The sequence below is a fragment of the Tiliqua scincoides genome, chromosome 1, assembly GCF_035046505.1.
Source record: "Tiliqua scincoides isolate rTilSci1 chromosome 1, rTilSci1.hap2, whole genome shotgun sequence".
Classification (NCBI taxonomy): domain Eukaryota; kingdom Metazoa; phylum Chordata; class Lepidosauria; order Squamata; family Scincidae; genus Tiliqua; species Tiliqua scincoides.
This window is the reverse complement of record NC_089821.1, coordinates 91,936,881-91,956,519: the sequence shown is the minus strand read 5'-3', so window position 1 is coordinate 91,956,519 and position 19,639 is coordinate 91,936,881. Positions and strand designations below refer to the sequence as shown.

The window sequence follows — 19,639 nt, the reverse complement described above, 5'->3', positions numbered from 1 at the left end:
CGAGGATACTGAGGTCTAACTGTATTTGTTTTGTCCAGGTGAGTCCAAGAGGAGCAGCTTTTATCATCCCCATTTGTGTTAAAATGTGGTATGGAAAAAAAATCCAGTAAGATTGATAGTAACTATAAACAGCATAAATTACATTCACAGAATGGTAAGGTGATACCGAGTTGTTTTTACAACTGAATTACTGAAGAGGGGAACAAAATCATTATCTCAAGCTAAGTGCGTGCACGTGTGTCTAGAAAACAAAATTATTGCAATTGAGGTAATTCAGCAAGAAAAAAATCTGACTTCCAGAGGCCAACAGAATGGACTTTGAGAACTGGGATATTTTGGATAGAGTAGCTGTTGTTGGGGGAAGAGTTACAAGTGGAAACAACTTGGAGTAGTTGGCATCTAATATATTTCTGACAGCTTACCCTGCACATGCCCGATCTCGTCTGATCTTGGAAGCTAAGCAGGGTCAGGCCTGGTTAGTACTTGGATGGGAGACCGCCTGGGAATACTAGGTGCTGTAGGCTTATACCATAGTCTTTCGAGACTGAAGGTTGCCAACCAAAATTATCTGCTCAGTGAAATTATTAACCAAAATCTTCGGTTATTTGGGAATACTGTATGCCTTACAATGCAATCCCATGCATGTCTACTCTGAACTAAGCCCTAGAGGTTCAATGGGACTTACTTCCAGATAAATGTATATAGGATTGCAGCCTTAAACCTAAGGACTCATGGAGGCTTGAATCAAATTGTTAAATCCAAAAGTGGTAGTGTGGATTGTCCCACTTTAGAATGCAGGTGAGGATATCATTTTTGTGTCAGAAAACACTTCATACAAGTAAAAAAAATAAAAATAAATCAGCACCAACACCCCTCCTCCCCAAACCTTGCACATCAGAGAGAACAATTCCAGACAAGACCACTTTCTGCCGTGACAATTTTCTAAATGCAGGGAGTTTTGTTTGGGAAGAAGCAAAAACATAGTCCCCCAATGCCTTGAATTGGTACAGTCTATTCTATCATCTCATTCTGCAGGCTGAGCAGGCCAGGCACAAACAAGCAGTGCTTAATTTCTGCATGGTCTACATTGTGTAGAACTTCTAGTGTGAACTGCTTACTCGGTAAGAGCCACAGCCATTCCCTTAGTCATGCAGCTGCTTGAAAAGGGGCATTCCAGTTGGAGAAATGGCAGAGGGTTTCCCCATATAATTCACCGATTCTCATTAAAATTTGTCCACTTGGTCATGTAAGCCAGCATGTGGAGAAAATGAGTGTGACTTCAATGTGTGAACAGCCCTAACAAATAGCCAATGGTGAACCAACTGAACTACTCATGCGGGGTTGGTACTGTCATCTTGTGTCACCTCTTTCCCTGGGCATTCTTAATCTTCTCTCTCTTTTTTTTCCCCCACAGTATTGCAGTTTTTGCTCTAAAAGGTTTTTGTGCTAAAAACCGGGGAGGTGAAGCCATAGTTCAATTCAATTTATTTTTATATTGCTTCTCATACAAAGTCTCTCAAAACACTTTACAGTGAGAGAGATAAAATAATCATATAACACTTGCCAGACTTCAGCAGAGAGACTGATACAGACAGTGGGGAAAGACTGTGTACACTGTTAGGCCAGAGAAAATAAAGGGACACAGAAAATTTAGAAGCCCCAACGATGCTAATAAAAACACACATTTACTGCAGACTAGACTGACTAAGTTGAGCAAGAAGGAGACCACTCATTCTTTGCCATTCTACTTTCTACTGAGATTGTAACTTACAGCTGTTGGAGGAAATTAAAAATAGTTTCCTCTTTGGGGTGGGGGAAAGCAGAGTAGCTTAAGCAGCAGACCCCCCCCCTTTGGGTATCACCCCAGGGAACCTCCCTCACCCAGCTGACTGCTAATCAATAAAAAAAGACAAAGAGGCAATAGCTTGTTAAAGCTGCAAAAAAAAAAAAAGTTATTTACTTACAGCTCCTTTGAGTGTATATTTACAGCATCTGATTAGGATCAGAGGTTCAGCTAACACTTAGAGATAGCAAGGTGCTGGAGCTGCCTCACCCTGCATGCCTTGTGCTCAAGATGGCCTGGGCATCAGATCTTAACAGGTGCACATCTTAACAGGTCAGTGGTCAGAGGACAAGAGGAAGTGCTCAGAGGAGAAGGGAAGGATAAAGGGTTAGGGCCACACCCCACAAGGTCACAGAGAGAACAGGTAGAAAGGTCAGAGTCACTGCTCCATAGCTTGACCCCTTCTGGACAGCATCCTGCCCCCTCTGGACAGCAGATGGAGTTGCACCAATTCCAACAACAGCAATGCCTTTATCTATGCAGTAATATTATAAATGCTTGTATAATGTATTTGCCTAAAACCATTACAAATGTCAGTTACCCTAATAAAATTACTCACAGGTGTTGCTATATTAAGCTGAGATTTAGTTCTAGTTTACACACACACCTGAAATAAGCAATTGCTCTTAAAATATAATAATAATAATAATAATAATAATAATAATAATAATAATAATATATAATATACAGTATTTATATACCGCCTTTCTTGGTCTTTATTCAAGACTTTATTCAAGGCGGTTTACATAGGCAGGCTTATTAAATCCACGCAGGGATTTTTACAAATTGAAAGAAGGTTCTTTCTTTCAAGAACCACCACATTCAAGGTGTTACACTCTGATCTGGTTTAACATTCTGGCCTCCATCCTCCCACGCTCCGAGCAGATGGAACAGCTCAGCTGCAGCTTGCCAGCTGCTTCAAGGTCGCACGGTGCCGGTGGCCTCGAACTGGCGACCTTGTGGATGTTAATCTTCAGGCAAATGGAGGCTCTACCCTCTAGACCAGACCTCCTGAGTGGGGTAGAATGAGTAGTTTATGCACCTTATTCCCCTTCCAGATAGGGATATACAGGTACAGGCCCTAGCTGGATCTGGGTGCATGTGTTCCAAATGGTGTGTTTGCCCACTGATCCCTTGGCAAAGAACAGAGAGAGAAGTACAACATTTTTAAGGGGCAAAACTTGCTTCTTGATCACTATAGCAGCCCAGAGGTTTGTCTTCATGCCCAATTTTTAAGGCCCATTTTTAAGGCCTAGGCATCACTTTGTAGCTCAGCAGCTAAGAGGTGCTCTCCAAAGTGACATGGCAGAAGTGGCCCTGAGGTGGAGTGGCCCACGTGATAATTGGGCTCTCCCAGTGTCTTGCTAGCATCTCCCTCTCTCACCCCTCTTGGTCTCCACTTTCTCCTGTAATGCACCTTGCCTTTTGAGGTCTCCTACAATCTCTAACTCCCAGAGCCTCTGAAGAAGCAGTGCTGGTGAAATGGTGGTGCTGCGAGAGACCATTTGTACACAATATGTTTGAAATTGTGTGTGTGTGTGTGTGTGTGTGTGTGTGTGAGAGAGAAAGAGAGAGAGAGAGAGAGAGAGAGAGAGAGAGAGAGAGAATGCAATCAGATCAGAAAATTAGGAAGGAATAAGAAAGAAATAAAAACTATTTTTTTTAAGAAGTGTGGTAGTATTTGCCTGTGGAGAGTTTTGAAAGCATCAGGATAATTGAATTGGATGAGGAAGGGAATGTATCAGTGAAGGTGACCCAGTTATGTTTTATGACACTAAAAGAAATGGAGAGAATCAAGATATTTACAGTTTTAGTGACTTATGGAGAGTAAGAAAAACAATAAAGAACAAATATAAAGTCTACACAGAAGGGAAGAGAATCAGAGAGAAAATAATATACTGAATCACATATTCTGATTTGAACCACGCAAAAACAGTAGCTAAATGAATAAACAGGAAGGAAAGCTATCATAGAAATATGCTAATATGCCATAATACATTCAGTAAAAAAAAGACAAGGTCTGCAATTTTTCACATACGTATATTTGCTTGCAAGAAAAGATAAGTTCGTACATGCATGTTCATCACCCATGTTGGCATCCTTCAGTCTCGGAAGACTATAGTATCGCGCTCTGAATGGTGGTTCTGGAACAGAGTGTCTTCTCCAGAGCGTGAAGCCTGGGTGAAGTAGATATGGAGGATAGACTGTTTCCCATGCAGCAAATCCCCCCTCTCCACATCACTGAAATGGTCCAATGGAAAGGCAGAGGCCAATACGGTTGGTTCCAGCGGCGTCGCAGGATTGTCATCATCCAACAGCACCATCAAGTGATGACTCATACATGAAACAGCTATTATAGGTAAAGCACCATATACAGAATTTATTGATCAGCATACATCCCAAGAACGTTCATTAAGATCCAGGTAGGGGGTATACCTGCACATTTGCAAACTTCCCTATCCACATCCCTAGTTAGAAGGGGAATTGTGTGCATAAACCATAGTTGCCTCAGCTTCCTTGTTCGCAAGGGGAGAAGGGAGATATAAATTTTTTTAATAAACAGGTGCTGTGCACATAGAGTCCAAAACTAAAACCCCATCCATCAGCTATTTAAGAGCATGGCCGAGGGATAGCATCAACTGACTGCTGGTGTTTCAGCTTCTTAAAAAGAACTATTCACACACATTTGTAGCTGTTTGGGATCTGCTGGACTAGAGCCACAGCATTTGTGTTCCCTAGAGGTCATTCACACTTTCAGCTGTCAGTTATTGACTGACAGCCCAATCCTATCCGGGACTTATAGTGGCAATCCACCCCCATAAGTCCCGGGTCGGTAGTGGGAAAGCTAGAGGTGTGGGTGACAGTGGCCCACAGACCCTACACTATCCCTTATTGTCACTGGTAAGTTGACAGCAAGGGTGGTTCAGAGGAGGTGGTTCAAAGGAGGCCTCTTCACAGCGGCAGTACCTTCTTCAGCACCCCTCTTCACAATCCCTCACCCCCTTGTGGGCCCACAGTCAGCTTCAGCCACCATCTTGCTACCGCCAAGAGCAGAGCAGAGTGGATGAGTTTTTTGACACCCCTCAAGGCATGGTACCTGGGACCCTGTACCCTCTGTCCCTTCTTAGTTATGCCACTGGCAACAACCAACACTCCATAGCATCTTCAGAACGAAACATCACACTGCTCAGTAGCCTCAGGTTGCCAGTACAGACCTGGATCCTGAGACTGGCATACATGCAGTAAATAAGGAACATATAAAGGATAAAATAACTCATAGATGAGGAAGAAAATAAAAGGGGAAAGAACAGCCACTTTGCTAGCCACTTGTGTCTGCCCCTTGGATATCACAACACAGGTATAGCATATAGATTACGCTCACATTTATATCCCACCCTTGCACCAAAGAGCACAGGGCAGCATACATGGGTTACTTATCATTTTATCCTCACAACAATCCTGCAATGTAGGCTAGGCTATGACTGGACCAAGTCATTCAGGGGGCAAATCTATATACAGAGCAAGCCTATTCATGCCTACTCAGAAGTAAGTCCCATTCTGTTCAATGAGGCTTACACCCGGGAAAGTGTGTATAGGACTGAGACACTTTTCTGGGAGTATTTCCTATTAAATTCAATGGGACTTCTGAGTAGACATGCCTAGGATTGTGTTGTCAGTGAGCTTCATGGCTGAGTGTGGATTTGTACCTGGATTATCCCCGGCCTTAATCCAGTATGCTAACCACTACATCACATTGGCTCTTTCATTATAGATGAAATATAGATTTCATTATAGATTAAATATATAGAATCTCTTTCATTATAGATGAACCAAACCATATTTGACATTTGTACTGATCAACATTGTTCTGATGACAAAACTCATACACAGACACCTGTCCCAGAACCTCAAACCATATTTGACATTTGTACTGATCAACATTGTTCTGATGACAAAACTCATACACAGACACCTGTTCCAGAACCTCTAGTCATGTCTCCTTCTTGACCCTGAAGGTCTTCTTTCATCTCTTATCTTTGCTCAACCATTTGCACCCCAACTCACACAAAAGCACAAAAACACAACCACCACCACCACCACCACCACCCCCAGGAGCCAAGGATTTTTTTAAAAAGCATTCTCTAGAAAAACCAAAGGGTGGAGAAAGCTCCAACGGAAGTCAAGGTGAGCTAAAGAGAGCTCAGCCATCACTACTTCCTCCCCTCCTACCTATCTTCATTGCCATGTTTCTTGTCAAGCCACATCTTTATAATGCACAATAACAAAACAGAATCCTATAGTAACTCATTTTTTGACCTTTTAATATTTCTGCCATTGGTTGTCAGAGTTGAGAACTGCTCTCTATCCTAAGGTGATGGATTATTTAATTAACTGTTGACCTTTCCCGTATCACATGTTGACAATGAATGCACTCCTATTAAAGTTGCCTGCTTTGAAAGTTGTTCAGATCTGTATTGTGTGTTGATTTGTGTTCTTCATAGGCGGGGAGGCTGGGAGTGTTTTACACTTTCTAATATAAATAAATAGTGTATCTCTTTAGATATTATTGATATTTTTATTACCTACTGCAATGCTTTCTCTCCGATACCAGAAACATTAATTAGAATCCCACTATTTAGCTTAACAGGTTATATGTTGAGAGATTTAGGTTCTTGTGTATTTTCTTATGTACACATTCTCCTTCCTAGCAAGGAAGACATACAGTTAAGAGAGTGGAGAACTCAGCAAATTAATTACCATAATGTAGGGACAGAGGAGTTATTTTCATCTACTTGCCATATTTTGAATACATCTGATCTTCAGAATATTTTTTTCAGAAACATTTGCTTTTTAACTTAGATTCAAAATTAGTTTGGAAAAAAATCATGATCTTGCCTTTTCATTTGATAAAATGAAAACATAGCAAGTAAATGATACTATTCCTTTCCAGCATTTTTTTCTCCTTCACATGCAGTATTCCAGGAATCTGACAGTATTGAACACTGACAGCAGTCTCAGGCCCACAGACCTGAAGAAATGCCTTTAAAATCCGAATATCAAGTATGTCCCACGTTTTACTATTTATAGCAGTGTTTCTCAAACTGTGGGTCAGGACCCACTAGGTGGGTCACAAGCCAATTTCAGGTGGGTCAATATTCTGCGTTCAATATTTTATTTTAATATATTAGACGTGATGCTACCATGCTAGGTGACTGCATCTGGGGAAATATTACAGCTCTACTTTTAACAGGCTATCATTTAACAATGATAGTAAATGGGACTTACTCCTAGGTAAGTGTGGGCAGGACTGCAGCCTAGGATTGTTAAAAATTTTCCTGCTTGATGATGTCTCTTCTGGTCATAAGATCACTTATGGTGGGTCCTGACAGATTCTCATTCTAAAAAAGTGGGTCTCGGTACCAGAGGCATTCCTGGGGGTTCCCACAGGTGCCAACTGGCCGCCCCCTCCCCTCCTCCTTTATAGGAAGAGACAAGATAGGCGCCCTAGAGCATCAGTGCCTCTCTAGGGTGCCAGTCTCCTATCCTTCTGTAAAGGAGGAGGGGAGGGGGCGGCTCAGTCAGTGCCAAGGCACTGATGGAGAGGCAGCAAGTTGCCTCTCCACAGCACTCCTGGGTGCTCCTCCTGGGGGGGCAGGGGCGAGGGTCTGAGAGGCGCCCCTGGAGGGACGGCACTCAGGGCATTTGCCCCGTTTGCCCCTTTCTAGGTCCACCAGTGCTCGGTACTAAACATCTGAAAACCACTGATTTATAGGATTACAGATTACAACAAAACGTTGCAGTACCAACATCTTCCGTGGAGTAATCATGGGCTTCATGGGGTTTATGTAGGAGGAAGCATGTCCTGGATCAAAATGTTGTGCTGCAGGGGCTAGCAGCACAGTCTTCAAGAGTCTTCAACATTAAAGACCCAGTCTTGCCTCTCACTTTCTGCTTTTCTTTCTTCCCATCTCTTTTTCTTTTTTCTTTTCTTCTTTTAGTCTCTCTTTGCTTCCAATCTCGTCAAGCTGTTTTTGTTCTTTTCATTTCTCTCCCTCATTTCCAGTCCCCTTTCACAAACTCAGGTTACTCAGCTCAGATTGAAGTTCCTTTTTTCCCCTTCACCGTGTGCAGGGCAGGAAGTATGTGTTTTTTATTCTTGAAAGTTCTGAACCCTTGCAAATTTATGAAGTTTAGAAAGTGCACAAAGATCTCCATCTTCCTTGTGTGCAATCCTGTTTCAGTTCCAATGCTATCACCACAGGGCTGGAGACAGAAAGAGAGGCTCAGGTGAGCTTTCTTGAATGAAAGCCTCACATACACAGCCCCTTCTGCCCCAACACACTGTGTATAACAATGTATAACAGTATGCCATTTATGGGATCATAGGGAAATAATTCATGAGTTTGAGGCACCCCCCCCCCCTAACTTGGCATCATCATGTCATGCAAAATGAATGGATTGTACTGCAGCAGGAGCCACTGAGGAATGGGTTTCCAATAAGCTGAAAAAGTTATCCAAGTTTGCATTATGGCATTTCACGATGTGACTCTATTATCAGAAGCATACACTGTGTTTCAATATATCCATTCCTACTCTAAAAGATATGATTGGAACACCCAGCATATTTTTCTACTTATAAAGCAGCTGCAGGAGGGAGGGCAGTGATTTAAATCTGTGGCTATATGTTTTCTCTTCTGTTGATATTAGCAACTTTTGGGGAAAGTGATCTGGATAGGGGGGGAGCCCTAAGCATGGAAAATGCCAGAATGCCAGATTCAAGGGAGAATGCCAGAATGCCAGATGCAAGGGAGAGCACCAGGATGCAGGTCTCTTGTTATCTGGTGTGCTCCCTGGGGCATTTGGTGGGCCGCTGTGAGATACAGGAAGCGGGACTACATGGGCCTTTGGCCTGATCCAGCGGGGCTCTTCTCATGTTCTTATGATAGCTACAGTCTTGTTCTAGCTTGTTTTTTTCCTCTCAAAAGTTTGTCCTGGAGGTTAAAGTTGGTTAGGATTAGACTGATAATTTCTGAAGTTGTGTCTTTCCAGCTACCTGTGTAATTCAAGTTAGTTGTGAAATCCTAGTACGGAAGCCCCAAATTTTCAGCAATCGTGTCCAGTATCAAAAATCATATCAGACTCTGTGCAGGTTGTTGGGAGAAATAGAAATATGGTGAACCTGTGCACCAAAGGGCAAACAGACAAAAGATATAGCGGAACAGCTCAACAGAAGTATTGGGGCAGGGTCATAGTCAAGAACAGAATCGCTCAGTGGTTCCCAGACTGTGAGCTGTGGCTCCCCAGGGAGCTGTGGAAACCAGCCAGGGAAGCTGCAGAATCCTCACAAAAAGCCTGCCATCCTATATAATGTATAGGACTGTAGCCCTGAAGGGGAACCAGAGCCAATGACCCAGTAGGTCAAGGGAAGCACCAGTCAAAAATGTTTAGGAACTACAATAACAGCTAGTCAGTGTGAAAGGCAACATGTGTTTTGCTTATGTCTCAAGGAAGCAGCAACACCATTATTCACACTCTTACTTAATGCAAGTATTATTGTAAAAATCAGTAGGTCTGTATGTACATTAGGATCCCCCCATTCTTCACTGTGCCCATACTAAAGACTGGCCCTGCTAGAGTTCAGATTAATTCCACACTTTAGTACATGAGAAGGTGTAGCATTCCAAATACACATTAGCTGTCACTTATGCAAACAACAAGCAGCACAGAAAAGTTCCCTTTTTTTTAACCTCAGAAATTATAGCCTTCTGCAAGCTATTAACTCTTATTACCTTTAAAGGTGGACAGAACCGTGGCTCATTTCTCGACCTCTTCCTAATGATCTACCACAAAGACAGCACTTGCACTATTGGGAACCTGTCGATTCCCTTGCAAAACGCACGTAAATATACAGCATCATCTTCCATCTCTCTAGAAATAATGTGCATATACATTATAGTGTATAGAGACATGCAATCATTTTATAAGATTAGAGCATTCCCAGTTAAAATGCGATGTTTCTGCGTCAGCAGAAACCTCTGAAACATATTGATGAGTGTAATGAATATGGGGGAATGACAAGACACAGGATATACTCTGTTTACAATTGTCTAGTCTCATCAGGTAAAATTAGTGGTGAGACATAAAAAGTGAATGCCTGACCCTGTGAAAGTGATGGTGATTTTTCTTCTGTAGTTGGCCCAGGAGTACTAATAAACATTGCTCTCTTTAGTGACATGTTTGGTTGGAATGTGCAAGAACTATGCAGTTTTCCATCTCTGTTGTTAAAGCCCCTGTTCAGTGTGTCCTTCATTCATTAATAATGATAATTTGAGCATTTGTGAGCATTTGTATAGCACTGCCTAAGTCCACAAATAGCCAAACTTCTGGCTGAATCCAGACATTTTTGCCTGGATCCGGCGGCAGAACACACACATTCCACCAGCAGAAGATTTAGTTTGGATTGGGCTTTATAATTTCTCCCACAAAATGCGCAAGGGGCTTCAGTGGTGTTGAATCTTCTATACCTAGGAGTGCTCATTTGTACAGGCATTGAGAGCCCTGGTCTGATGATCAGTTAATGCATCTGCAAGCTACACACCCAGGTTCCTGCTTGTGGAGCTCTTCTTTCCCCTTGTTAGGAGAGGGGTCACTGTGCAGTTACCACTTCCCACCAATCTATCTGTTTGGTGCTCCAGAGAGTATTGCAAGATTCAGGAAGGGTAGAAGTCTGGTGACTAATTTGGGAGCACTCAATGTTATATTATAGCAGTGTTTATCCATCAAGGGTGGGTGACTGCTTGATCAATAATTGGAGGGGGGAACTCCTAAAATCCCACTTTGAGCTTTCCAAAGGAAGACCAAGAAATCTACAATCAGGAGATAACAGATCAGAGCCAAAATGGGGCACCACATTACATTTTTAATACAGATTTGTTAAATGTTTTATATGTGAACATAAAAGTGAAATGTATGAATATAAAAATCACAAGTTCGCAAATGTTTGTGTTATAGAGTGATGATAATCATGGAGCTGGGATTGGCTGGAGCTTCTTGATGACTCGGTGACAAATACGGTTTATTTCTATGTAAAATGAAGTGCCCCTAACTGTAATTTTGAAGTTTATGTGAGAAATTAAAGACACAAGATGTACAGCAACTTACACTCTTTGACAGCAGAAGAATTTTCTTTTTCCCATGTCAATTCATACTGGAATCATGGTGAAATGAGTAAATGTGATGGAAGGACACCAATTATGGATGAATGGATACTATCTACTCCCACTGCTTGATGTGATTTATTCACTGGTCCTCCTGCACTTATAGCGGAACAGATTGTGCCTGGTTATGAAGTGACAAATTGCGCTCAGAGACATTGACTGACTTGTACGATCAATTTAGCTTGTCTAAAATGTAAACATGAATTGCTGTCCTTCCTGAATGACAGTAGAAGTGGTCTCTTTTAAACACTGTAAATGTGTGCACACGCAGAGAGAGACACACATACAGAACATGAAGTGCAAACAACATTGGCAAGCTGATGAACATCACAAGACTTGAGAAGCAACATTACAGTCCTGGAAAAAAAAATGCTTTACATAGTTGCATCCAGAGGTTTTACTGTTAAGTTCAAGAATGTTTTGTCTTAGAGATTGCTGTCACTGGGAAGTTCAGTGTTCCCACAGTGAGCCTTTGAATAACTGGCTTATTAAACTATATAAATAATCCATTGGAGCAGGAGAGAAACACAAATCATAGTTGGTATTGATATATCCCTGCTTTAAAATTTCTCAGAATTACTTCTGGTTATTTTGCAGTTAAAATACATCAGAAACATATATTTAAGATACACATATATTATCAGTATATACTGAAAATAAATCCAGTTATCCTGGCTTTGTTCACATCCACATCACTGGATCTTTTCAGAGGATCCACTATATGAATACTATTCATATTCATCCTGCAAACCCTTGGACTGTGATTTTAGAATACCAATGTTCAGCCTGGGAAACAGCAGTCCCGTGTGACTTGTGGGTGTCGGGCGAAGACATACTGAATCGATGTGTCCAGCACATTAAAAAAACAAAACCCTCTGCTTGGAAGCACACTCAACACTAGGTATCATGGATTATTGAGGAAGCACAAGATACAGGCAGGAAGGTCCTTTGCACTTAACATGCAGCAGAAATATATTCATTTATTACATTTATTCTTAGTCCAGGAAGCTCAAGGCAGTGTTCATGCTCCTGTCCCTCCCACTTTTTTCTCACAACAACCCCGTGAAGTAGATTAAGCTGAGAAAGTGTGACATGCCCACCCAGCGAGTTCCATGCCATTGTGGGAATTTGAGCCTAAGGGCCCAATCCTTAATTCTAACTAAAGGCTGCCTGCAGGGCACAATGATACTAACGCAAGCTCCACTGCATCCTATCGACAGCCAGAGACCATGCAGAAGCAGAGAGGTAAGTAAAGGTTTCAGAGACCTATGAGCCTACTTGGACCTGCACAAGCTTTTTACCTGGCACAGGTTTGAGTACAGGCAAGGGGACATGTTGGGGCCAAAACTGAAAGGAGGATGTCAGTGGAGCTGTGGCAGCTGATACCCACCCTCTGATTACCTCTGCCATACCGCCGGAAGCCCTGATTCCAACCCTGTTCCATTCCCCCATCAGCTTACCTTTAGTGGCAGAGATGGCTGGATCCAGGTGAGCTTCTGACATTACCTCAGTCCCAACATGGCTGCCACTAGCACACCACACACACAGCTATCTGTTCTGCTATCATAAAGGGCACTTAGGATTGGCTGCTCATTTCTCTAAATCTAGTCCAACACATACACCACTACACCACACTAGTTCTTTATACAAAATATTGGTTTTAATTATAAATAAATATATGGCATATTGTTACACAGTGGTTACCTAGGGGGGTCCACGGGTACAAGTGACACTGGGCAGTACAGCTGGGGGGTGGTGCCACCCCCCCCCGTTGTGCCACCCCAAGGGCTCCCTGCACCCACTCCCTCTCCCCAGAGGCATTAGGTGGGCCGTAGAGGTCCCTCCAGAGGTCCTTAAAACATCACTTCCAGGTTTCGGCTGAAAACTGAAAGTATTGTTTTAAGGCCCTCCAGAGGCCTTAGAAGGAGGATGACACCCTCCAGGTGTGTCCCCAGGTACCACAGTGGCCAGAACCGCCTCTGCTGTTATAAAAGACTTTGTGATTCATGTACCATATATAATAGAGTTTACATTTCACGTCAAGTTATAAAAGTTCATTGTAATTCCACTTCACAACTACAAGAAGGATGCAGCCCTAAGTGAGTGGTGCACTCAGAGACATCCAAATCAAAATCATGAGCATATTTTCGATGTAGTGCTTGTCTGCCTGGGAAAAGAATAACCAGTCAATTTTCTCTTTCATCCATATTCCTCACTTCATGGGAACATGAGAATGCATATGGGTAAACACGAACCAATGCAAAACAGTTACATTCACGTGCCTGTATATTTATGATTATAATTCAATTTATTAAAGCTAGGAAGTCCTTTACAGACTTAATAAAGAACTTTAGGATGATAAGCCAAGACCCATTTTTCCCTTTCCTTGTATTATTCAAATTTAATAAACAATATTTCACATTTTGTTTGACATAATGTCAAACTCGGGACTCCGAAAGAACTGCTGCAGCTTTGGAACTGTTATGCTTTCTTGGACTTTAATCATTTTTGGCAAGGCTCCATTTCCTGTCAGAAAGTGAAACAGCTTAGGAATGTCATTTTCACGAAAGAAAACAGAGAGAATCCAAGAGGAAGTTCTCCTCCACTCCAGAGCCCCCTAAGATACTCAAACTCACTCACAGGAGGGCTGGAAAGCATCAAATATTAGCAGAGGGAAAAGGACACGCTTTTCCCACATTAAAATACATGGATAAAGTTGAACTTTTGCTAAAAATAGTTCTTATGACTAATTCTATTAATTTTTTTCAAAAATGAAAAGGAGAGAAAAAAGGCTGGGCAGTATCACCCTCCCCAAGTCAAATTATCGTTTAACTTTGGAGTGACATTAGAAAAATATTCTGAAGTGCCTTTGGGGCAGATTTTTTAAAAGTGAGATATGAAAGATGAAGACAACAGGATGGACTGTATTCCTAAAGAACATTTATGGTACCTATTTAATCTGGGAGGATTACTAAAGCTTCTTTTTTTCCCCGTTATTCCATGTGGATTCATTTCCTCTATCGATGGGGGAAGAATGTTAAAATGTATACTTAATTCAGAAACTTATATATATATATAAGTTTCTGAATTAAGTTTCTGAATTAAGTATATATATGTTTTCATTTTGAGTACATATTAGAGGCAAGTGAAAGGGGACCCCACAGTACACACAAAGGCAAGGGTTCAAGCATTGGGGCGAAGGGACACTTTATCTGGCCCAGAGGGGCACAGCTTGGGCTGCAAAGCCATTCGTATGATGAACAAATTGGAGCTAATTGTAGAATATGTTTGAAGATGCTGATACATATTTATTTTCATCTATCTAGGTGAAATGTCTAGATCCTATTAAAACTTGTAAGGTTGTTTTTTTTTCCCCCTGCCAATCAGAAGCAGTTAGAACAGAACAAGTCATTTTCTGAACAGTGGTCTGCCATCTCAAATTCCCTAGAACAGGTTAGGAATTCACTGGCTGAGGGCATATGCCCTTCAGGGGGTCCACTTGGCCAGAAGAAATCTGAACCCTCTGTTACTAGTGACCGTGATGGTACGAGTCAGCCAGTGCTGGCCCATCCATAAGGCCAATTGAAGCTGTTGCCTTGGCCAGTAGATTGGTAGGGGTCACCCACCTCTGTACTCTCCAGTTGCTTCCACTGGGCAGAGCTGACACTTGTGCATTACCCAGTAAGGCACTGGTGCTGAAAGAGGTGAGTCGTGATCCACCATAGGAAGAAAAAAATGGGCCATTTCCCCTTAAGGGGTGACCCAGGAATGGGTGTCCTGGTGGCACATCAGTAATCATGGTGCTGCAGGGACCCAAAGGCTTGTCTCCCTACCTGGTGGAGTCAGCAAGCCTCAGAGAGGATCTGAGATGCTCGCAGCCCCCTCTGTGGGTCTCCCCCAAGCAATTTATCACTCTGATCTGCAGGTCAGAGCAACTTCTGGTTTACCATAAGTGTGCTCTGACTGCAAATCAGAGCAATAAATCACTTGGGGGAGACCCACAGATGGGCTGAGAGCCTCCCAGATCCTCTCAGAGGCTTGTTGACCCCCCCCCAGTAGGGAGACAAACCTCTGGGTGCCCATGGCACTGCAATCGCTGCAGCGCCACTGGGGCACATCTCCCCTCCCAGTCCCCACCCCCGCAAGCACTTACCAGCAGTTCTCAAACTCCAGAGAGTTTGAGAACTGCTGCAGTAAGGGCAGGGGCAGCACTTGGTTCACTGCCTTGGGCATGAAGTCTTAGCCAGGCGAGAAGATGAGGCTGCGCAGTGCCCCTAAGACTTTGCCATTGTGCCTTGGGATGCTAAGGCACACAGATTGGGAGCAAATAATCTGTGAGAAAGAAAGACCTAGGGATAATGGGGCAAGTGGGGGGACTTGAATTTTACGTATGCATTCTACATTCTTCCAGCAGCTTTTGGTGGCCAACTCAGAGCAAAATTCTGCTCAGGAGAATGCCTCATCATGCATACATACGCTGTTGGTAGAATGCTAGGGAGAAAAAAAAGACTAGAGTTACACAAGCCAGTTACAACAAAACCTTCCAAGAATTTTCTCATGCATTTCCTTGTACTAACAAATACAGTATTTCTAGGCATGTACAGAGCGCCTTGTTCACTGCTGATGGAGTACAACCATTCCCAGCAATGCCACGTAACATAAACAGCTTTTGAACAATGACAACCTGTTTTCTTTACTAACGTGCTATGCTTTAAAGACAGCCGAAAATGCTTTGGTTTTGTTTGGTTTGGTTTTGCAAAGGAATCAGTCTCACAGAGTAATAAAGATTTAGGGAACATAGCATGGGTCCCTATGGAAAACTCATTCCACTAGCAAAGCCAAAGTTGCTCAGAGTTTCACAATCCATGCAGATAGTAAATGTTACTTGGTATTTAAGGGGGAAACGGGCCTATAAAGGGAAAACACATAACAGGAATAATTTTAGTGCTTCTGACACTGGCATATGCAGTTAGGATCAGTGATTAGCAGTGGCAGGGTTCAGCTGTAATGAAACCTGCTTCAGGCTTCTGCCTGTGGAAAACCGAGATCCTGGAAAACATGGGGGAAGTGTAGAAGTGGCAATAAGTTCATGGGCTCAATTAACAATCTCTCTCTCCTTCCACCAAAGTGATAAATCCTCGGAAGATGAATGCCACAAACTATCCAGAAGGTGCTTTCTCAAAGTGTACAACTTGCACAGCTCTTTCTGAATGCAGCTGGATGTGGATCAGGCTAGGCTCAGCGGTATGTGAGTAGCTTATAGGATAGAACAGAGCCTTCAAGAGGAGGAGGAGACATAGGAGTGCTGCATGCTGGCCTCCATTAAAAACCGTGGCAGGCCACTTGCACATGCAGCTGAACAACAGATATGGAGAGGCAGGAGGAAAGAGCTCTACTGAGCCCTGTGCCAGTCTCTTTTAACATACCCAGCTGTGCACTCAGAGTATGGATCATGCCCTTGAACCGGTGTGGGTCTGTGATATGATTATACGGCAGCATTATGACAGTCCATCAGCAATAAGGCACACTGGAATTGGGAGGAGGAAGGTGGCCTTTCATTGGCCTTCTGGACCCTCAGCAGGCAGACAACCCCCTTTCCACTGGCCTGCTAAGACCCTGTCCCACTTCCTGACAGGGGTGGGTTGCACAGAACACATTGCTGCAATTCTCCATCTATCAGCAACGTCTCTCATTTACCATCTGGACAGGATTCAGTGCTTTTGACCTGTAAAACCCTAAACAATTTGAATCCTACACACCACGGAGACTACAGTCACACAATCCATCATTCGCTTTATCAGAGACTCAGCTTAGGAGAGTATTGCCATGGTCAGACCATCTGTGCATCAAACCCACACAACACAGCACATAACCAAGCATTCTTGGAGGCTGCAATGTAAGCATGGAACTGCATTTCTTTGGAGTGAGTCCCTCAGGGCAGATGCTGCCTTCTCTTCTCTTATAAAACACCGTGCACATTGACAGCGCTATACAGGTACCCCCCCCCCCCAGTTTCTGTGGAGGATACATTCCTCTCCACCCCCCGCAGATACAGGAAACCACAGATATGGGGGAACCCAATGCCCTATGCCCATTATCTTTGTTTGTCTTCATTACATTCACATGAAGCAATAACATGTCTTGCTTTAACAAAATGTTCTAAGCCAGTGGTTCTCACCCTTTTTAGCCCGGGACCGACTTCTGAGAATGACAATCTGTTTGGGGCCCATCAGAAGTGATGTCAGCAACCTGGAAGTGATGCCATAGCCAGAAATGACATCATCAAACAGGAAGTGACATCACTGATGTCAGAGCCGGAAGTGATGTCATCGAGCAGGAAGTTCTTGCCTAGAAACTCAAACTGTAAATGACAAGTGACAGTATTCCAGCTCAGAAGCTTCTTTCACTTTTCTCTGCCCTCACTAACATTGCTATCAAGCAAAAAATAAAACAACATCTGGAACAAAATATTTGTGTATTTATTTATGACTGTTTTTATTTCTGTGTTTATTTACAAAATCTCAAGCTACTTCTTGTATTGCACTTGAAACTAACACATTGATGTGGCTATTGATACTGCACAGCATTAGCCAGAAACAAGTGCACCCTATTCATGCACCTCAGTACAAGAAGTAGCTTGAGCTTTTGTAAATAAAGGCAATAAAAACAGTAGTATCCCCCTCAGAAGGAAGAGAAGCAGGGACGCTTCCCCTCCTCTCCCCCAAGCCAAAGCACGTCTACTCAGAATCGACTCCCATTATTGGCAATGGGGCTTACTCCCAGGTAAGAGTAGACAGAATTGCAGCCTGAGAGAGAAGAGGGGAAGGGTGCACATCAGAGAAGCGGCTGGGAGAGCAGCAATCTCCCTGGGTGCTTCCCCTCCCACATGCCAGGCTTCCCCTCGCTCCTCCCCCACCTCCTGGCTGCTCTCTTGGCAGCCAGGCAACCAGGGATCCCCCCTCACCCCAGCAAAGAGATAAAGAGAGGACGTTCTAGTCAGGGCAGGAAAGGATCGCAGCTTCCAGGCAATTTCAGGGAGGGAGAGAGGTTGTGATGCAGAGAACGAGAACGGCAGTGGGGTGGCAGCGGCAGTGATGCTGCTTTGAAGGCAGGCTCACAAGAGGGGAGATCACGCAGCTCTGCCTCTACTCACCCAAGCCCTGTGTTCAGGTCTCCACCTACACTCTCCAGCCCAGTCCAGCTGCAGGGGGAGGGAGCTGCTCTGTCTTGCAACCCCAAGGCAGCCCATCCCGTCAAGGCAGCCAAGCTGACAAAGGTTGGTGGGGAGAAGCCTGGCTGGCTGCAACTGGCCCCCCGAGGGAAGCCTCCAAGTACAGAGGGAGGTCCAGCTGGAAGGCAGCAGCACACTTTCTGGGGAAAAGTGGCAAGTTGCTTTCTTTGCACATGTGCAAGCCGCTCTTAGTTACGTCTCAATGCTGGGAAATTTAACATGGCGATGCCCAGGCTTTGCCCACTTTCAAAATGGTGCCACCTAGGTCTTTTGCCATCTTCTAAGATGGTTGCCACCAGCTTCTCGCGACCAGAAAACCAGAAATCAGATCGCAACCCACCAAGTGGGTCCCGACCCACAGTTTGAGAACCACTGCTCTAAGCAGAAAGCATATAGCAAAACAAGCAGGCAAGCAGCCTGCAGGCTAGAGTGGAGACCAAGAGCAATCGTTAACAAGAAGCATGAAGTTAACGTTTGCTCTTAGTTTCCCTTCTAGCCTGCTGGCTGCCTGTCTGCTTCTCTTGCTGTAAGCTTTCTGCTTATGCTTATAGTGTTTGGTTAAAGTAAGGCATGTTATTGCTTCGTGTAAATGTAATGAAGATAATGAGCATGGGGAACCACAGATAACTGGATCAGCAGACACCATAAGACACCTGTATAGAGAAATAAATAATAAATGCATTGGCCTGATACATATGGATAACAGAAGTCCAAGAGTGAGCACCGTCTGCATGGGATGCAGAAGATCTTTTATACTCTCCTTTCCTGGTTATAAAAAAATATTGTCCAGTCAGGACACAGAAAAAATATCACATGATTGTCTCGCGTGCAGAATGTCATGACATGATGGACATGAACATCAATGCGCTGGCTAAGCTGATTGTTAAGGAAGCATGAAAGTGCTTTATGGCACATTTGCAACACTCCTGGGCTAGCACAAGAGACTTGCAGTGGCTAAAAAGTAGGTAAGGATTGTGCTCTTTGTAACTGATTGATTTTAATGAGGAAGATTGAAGCTCATGCTTACCTCTTCCACTTGAACCAATGGGATGTAAAAGTGATTAACACTGGCTAATTTGTGCCCAGATACAATCAGGCCCAGGAGTACGTGACCAGTCATCTGTAAGTATTCTTCATGATCACACACAAAGCAACACAACAAACTGTGACTGTACTCATGAAATGCCTTCTTCCATGGTCAGCAACAGGGAATACAGGATATGTGAATAGCTGATCATTACCATGTAAATGCCATATGAATGTTCAGGGTCACAATTATTTACAATCACCTTGTTACTACAAACAGCCAGCATTAGTGAAGGTCACTCTAAGGATATTTTGAATAGA

General features: G+C 43.4%; 1 pseudogene; it reads left to right on the top strand.

The window, feature by feature from the left end:
* Positions 1-409: 409 nt before the first annotated feature.
* LOC136638080 (5S ribosomal RNA) lies at positions 410-524 on the top strand (annotated as a pseudogene).
* The last annotated feature ends 19,115 nt before the right edge of the window (positions 525-19,639 follow it).